Source organism: Phaseolus vulgaris, chromosome 9 (genome assembly GCF_000499845.2).
Source record: "Phaseolus vulgaris cultivar G19833 chromosome 9, P. vulgaris v2.0, whole genome shotgun sequence".
Lineage (NCBI taxonomy): Eukaryota > Viridiplantae > Streptophyta > Magnoliopsida > Fabales > Fabaceae > Phaseolus > Phaseolus vulgaris.
The window spans coordinates 29,308,132-29,314,215 of NC_023751.2; the positions used below are offsets into that span (position 1 = coordinate 29,308,132).

The 6,084-nt window shown below is 35.1% G+C and overlaps 1 pseudogene; it reads right to left on the reverse strand.

Moving 5' to 3' along the window:
* Window positions 1-352: 352 nt before the first annotated feature.
* On the reverse strand, window positions 353-4,663 carry LOC137822687 (chaperone protein ClpB1-like; annotated as a pseudogene).
* Window positions 4,664-6,084: the final 1,421 nt, after the last annotated feature.

The window sequence follows — 6,084 nt, forward strand, 5'->3', positions numbered from 1 at the left end:
AATTACTAATTATATATACGTGTGTGTAGTATGAGGATGTTTATTGAAATCAAAATAATTAAATTTCTAATTATATGCATTCTGTAAAATAATATAAATGTTGCACGATTTTGAGAATTTCAACGCACATTCTTAACTTCATCAACTTAAATAAAGAAATAATATATTTTTTTTAGAGAAATTAATTTTAAATTTCTAACACATACATCAGGTATCTCTTCCTATCGAGAGGTTTTCTTGACAAATCTTCCTTGTTTACCTATTTTCTGACCATACTTAAAATCACATTCCTCAGAAAAACAAGTATGAACTAGCAATTTGCGCAGAAAGTGCTTGAGTAGAAAATCAGGATTACAAAAATAACATTCCGTTTATAATTTAGCTTATTTCTGAAAACAAAATTTCATTCATCCTTCAACAACCTCATGCAGAAAAAAAGTTGCTCAAAAGGAAAATAAACATCAGCTTACACAAACAAAATACAATATTTACAAAAGGATGCTCATCCTGCAATCACTCCCATTCACAAAAACTTAGAGAAGATGCAAGAGTATAAAAAAACATGTTCAAAAGAACCTGCACTCACATCTCCATTTCACCATCTTCATCCTCATCCATTTGCTCAATCTTCAACTTCTTTACTGCCTGGGCAGCATCAGATCTTGGTAGTGATCCATTAGGGATCTGAATCAGAATATCAGACTTCTGACCAGTTACAGCATTAACCATCCCTCCATTGTTTTCCACCCGGTAAATTAGCTCGCTGCCCTCAGGACCAGCATCAATGTAAACAGTTGAGTTCTCATCAATTTCTTCCTTCACGAGCATTCTAGAAAGCTCCGTCACAACCTTCCTCTCGAGCCACCTCCTAATTGGTCTGGCACCATAAACCTGAAACATAACAGAAAGCTTATTCAGTACTCACACTCTGTGTTGAACGGTAAACAATGTTTACAATATCATGATAATGATACCAACCGGATCATAGCTCTCACTAAGGATATAGTCAAGAGCTGCTTCAGTCACTGCCATTGCAATTCCCCTCTCAGCAAGACGAGAAGCAACATCCTTCATTTGTAACCTTGCCACCTTCCTTAGTTGCTCGTGCGAAAGAGGATCAAATACGACAATTTCATCAAGCCGGTTCAACAATTCTGGCCTAAAATGTCTTCTCACCTGTTGAAGACATATTCAGCAGTCACAACAAAGAAAAACACAAAAAATCTGTTCGAAATAAAAAATGGTGCCAAGAAATATACCTCTTGCATTACTTTATCACGAGCCACTTGCATCGAAGATTTTCCAGAAAGTCCAGTAAGGAGGTGCTCTGCCCCAAGGTTAGAGGTCATGATAATGACTGTGTTTCTAAAGTCCACAGTGCGGCCTTGGCCATCAGTTAACCTTCCATCATCCAAGACTTGAAGGAGAGTGTTGAACACAGATATGTGTGCCTTTTCTACTTCATCAAACAGAACCACATTGTAAGGTCTTCGCCTTACAGCTTCAGTTAGCTGACCACCTTCTTCATGTCCAACATACCCAGGTGGTGCACCAATCAAGCGTGACACAGAATGTTGCTCCATGTACTCAGACATATCAATTCTCACCAACTGATTTTCATTGTCAAAAAGTTGCTCGGCGAGGGCCTTTGCAAGCTCGGTCTTGCCAACACCAGTTGGACCCAAGAACAGGAAGGAGCCCGTTGGCTGTTGAGGTCTCCCAAGCCCGGCTCTTGATCTCAGCACAGCCTCTGCTACACAATTAACTGCTTGGTCTTGCCCTACAACCCTATTGTGCAATCTGTCACCAAGACCAATCAACCTTTCTTTATCATTTTGCCCAAGTCTCGTCACTGGTATGCCAGTCCAGCGGCTCACGACCTCCGCAATGTGTTCAGGTCCAACAGTTTCTGTCAACATTACATTCCCCTCAGTGTTCCCTTCAAGCTCTTGAATTGCAGATTCCACCTCCTGAATTGCCCCATACCGCAAATCCGCAGCTCTGGCAAGATCATATCGTCTCTCAGCCTCTAGAAGACCAAAGTTCAGCTCTTCTCTTTTTTGCTTTAGTCGTCGAATCTCATCAATCCTATTCTTCTCCTTTCTGTACTTCATCATCAAAGGTTGCAGCTTGTCTCTCAGGTCATCCAGCTCTTTCCGCACCTAAACATGAAAATAGAATTACAACGTTGTAAAACAAAAATAATCCAAATTACAAGGACATCAAATTAGCATAGTAAATAATCAACCCTTACTTCAACTAAACGAGCTTTGCTGACTTTGTCTTTCTCTTTTTCCAGAGCATGAAGTTCCACTTCTAACTGCATTCTCTTCCTTTCAAGGTTGTCAATTTCCTATGGCTGGCTATCAAGTTGAACTCTCACATTCGCGCAAGCCTCATCAACTAAATCAATTGCCTTGTCTGGAAGATGACGACCTATACAACCCAACTTAATAGCCACATTAATCATTTAAAATAACTTACTTAAACATATAAACTCCGTTTACTTTATCCAACACCTTAACATTTATTCGATCGTTCTATAGTACTCTATATTCTATGTTTTAGTTCACATACCAAAAAATTGTAAGTTTTAATTCGGTAACATTTGTAGCAGCTTTACTAAGCTTTCAATGGTAACCAAAACTATGTAGAGATTAAGCTTCATACGAGGACTAAAACTTACAACAAAAATAACTAGAAAAGCTAGCAAATAGTATAACCAAAACCAAAATTAATATACTAAATTTCCAATTAAATAATACACTGAAACAGAACAGCACATACCAGTGATGTAGCGACTAGACAATTGAGCCGCAACAACCAAAGCACGATCAAGAATCCTTACACCATGGTGACCTTCGTATTTTTCTTTCAAACCACGAAGTATACTTACAGTATCAACGACACTCGGTTCCGCCACATACACCTGCTGAAACCTTCTCTCAAAGGCTGCATCCTTCTCCACATACTTTCTATACTCGTCGAGTGTGGTGGCACCAATGCACCTCAACTGACCCCGCGCAAGCATAGGCTTAAACAAATTTGCAGCATCCATGCAACCCCCAACTTTCCCAGCACCAAGAACCAAATGAATCTCATCAATGAACAAAATAACCTTCCCCTCAGCCTCTTCCACCTCCTTCAAAACTGCTTTCAACCGCTCCTCAAACTCCCCTCTGTACGTCGCGCCCGCAACCAACGCACCCATGTCCAACGCAAAGAGCCTAACATCAGCAAGATTACTAGGAACATCCCCTTTAACAATCCTCTGAACCAACCCTTCAACCACGGCAGTTTTTCCAACACCCGGTTCACCAATCAAAACCGGGTTATTTTTCGTCCTTCTAGATAAAATCCTCACAACCCTTCGTATTTCCTCATCCCTTCCAATAACCGGGTCGAGCTTCCCAGCTTGTTCCACAAGATCTCTTCCATAGGTAAGCAAAGCCTGAAAACAGAGACACAAACGAGGTGAGTTATATATATGAACTATTTAAACTTGTTAAATGCTTGATCATGATCCTTGCTTGTTTGAGTAAGCAAATGTTTCATCAAACTAGTCCAACTCGAATTTCACAAGTTTACTAAATTATAACTTCTTTTCAAGAATTATCACATTTTCTATATGAAATTATCGGATTATCATCATGCGTCCTATCAAGCTAGTTAAACTCACATTTTACAAAGCATATTCAATTATAATTACAATTGCGTTTATTCATTCGGAAAACTTAAACCAAAAATCTCATTTATTAAATGTAGTTGGGCTAACATGTCTTTTAGCATTTAACGACGAGACAAGAGGAATTTCTCCTTAAATAAATTATGTAAGCTAAATGAAGTACCTTAAAGGTTGTGTCACCGGTGGCGCTTACCACTTTCTTCCGATCCTTGCGGCGAAGCTTCTCGACTTCCGATTTGACATTCGATGCCTCCACGCCGGCTTCCTTGAGCAACTCCGCGATCTGAGAATCCCCCAGAAGGCCGAGGATGAGCTGGTCGACGGCCAGGTGCGTGTCGCCACGTGTCTTCTGGAGAGTCTGAGCTCTGCGCATGGCTTTCATGAGGTTCGTGCTTGCCGGAACCTCGTCCGGAGGAGGAGTTTGCGAGGGCAGTTTCTTCAGCGTTTGGCTGAACACGCTCTCCGCCGCCCGCGCCGATTCCTCGCCGCCCACGTTAGATAACACTTGGAAGAAGATTCCAACCCTGTCGGAGAGTAGAGATGAGGCGAGGTGAAGAGGAGTGAACTGCGCGTGGCCATTGCTCACCGCCGTTTCGTGAGCACTCACGAGAGCCTCGTTGGTCTTGTGCGTAAACTTCTCGGGATTCATCACTTTGCCTGCATCATCAAAATGGCGATTCATGTTATTAGATTAATGACAATAATAATGATTATAATAATTTATTTACAAATGGTGAATAATTTATTGGAATAAGAATATGGAAGATTATTACTACGTACCTTCTTATCGTGGGATGAAAACTTTGCCTTGTGGGAATGTAGAGACGAACAGTGAAAGAACGAACTAACAGAATTTGAATTTGAATTGGTTTGAGTTTTGTAGTAAAGAGAGTTTTTGGTGATCAATGTATGAAGTGAAGAAGAAAGGAACCAGACAATTTATGAAGTTGAAAAGACCTTTCTTAAAAGTTTGAGAGCTTCCTTATGATGCAGAAAAAGCTCCCAGAGACTTCCATTCTTTTGTTTTTATTCTAAGCGGTTAATATCTCCCATACTATTTAGAAATCTTTTTATTTATTTTTTAATTAATTATCAAAATTTGAGTATGAGAAGGACTTAGTTTCTCATAGCACTATTTAAATTTTTATTTGTTTTTTTTTCTATTTAATACCTTTTTATTTTTATTCACTTATCTAATATCATTTCAAAAGTAAAAAAAAATAATAAATTAAAAAATTTGATAATTTTAATTTTAATTGCATTAAAAAAATAAATATTTTTAATATTTAAAATAGTTAGAAATATAATTAATAAATAAAAAAGAAACAGAAATAAATAAAGAATGACATAAAAAATAATAATAATTAAAAACAAACAATATATAAAATAAAGGCAAAACAAAATAAGATAAAGATGAAAGATATAAAAACAAATCTAAACAAGATAAAAATAAGAGATATAAGACGATACTAAATAAGTGTTACACCCAACATTTTTTTATTTCTCTATCTTTCCTTTTGTATTTATCTTATTTTGCTTTTATTTTTATTATTGTTGTTTTTATTTTCTATACTTATTTATTTTTGTATAACATTTCTATTAGTTTGTTTTTTTTAGGATTTTGCATTTAGGGTAGACACTTCAATATTATTTGTGTTCACTGCTAAATAATACTAATTGACTTTAGTTTTTTTTATAATTATGTCCTATATTTTTTTACATAAAATTAAGATAATTACATCATCAATAATAATAAAAATAAATACTAATTTATGTTTATTGATTCAACTTTTATGTTGTTGTAGGATTTAATTTTTTATTTTCTTTATTCTTTAAAAAAATAACTTTAAACTAAACATTTTTAATTTATTACTTTTTTACTTTTATTTTGCAAAAACTCATTTCTTTATTTATTAATTATATTTCTAACTATTTTAAACATTAAAAATATTTAATTTTTTAATGCATTTAAAATTAAAATTACCAACTTTTTAAAATTTATTATTATTTTTTTTAACTTTTGAAAAGATGCTAGATAAGGAAATAAAAACAAAAAGGTATTAGATGGAAAAATAAAAAATTTAATAGTACTATATGAGGAATTAAACTAATGGGTACTTATTTTTTATTTTTGACATTAATTTTAAGACAAAAATCAAAATGAGATTAATAAAAAGGTGTTCATAATTTTTTTAATTACTACAATTTTTTTTATATTTAACTATTACTTACGGTGATTGAGTGAATATGAATATTGACATAATTTTTAATTGATTAACAATATAGAAATATTGAACATATCTTTTTCAATTACAAATATGAAATCTAGTAACTACTAGGATTGAGTTTAGGAGTGTTATCATGACGTCTAGTAAATAAACATGAATTTTCCTTACATA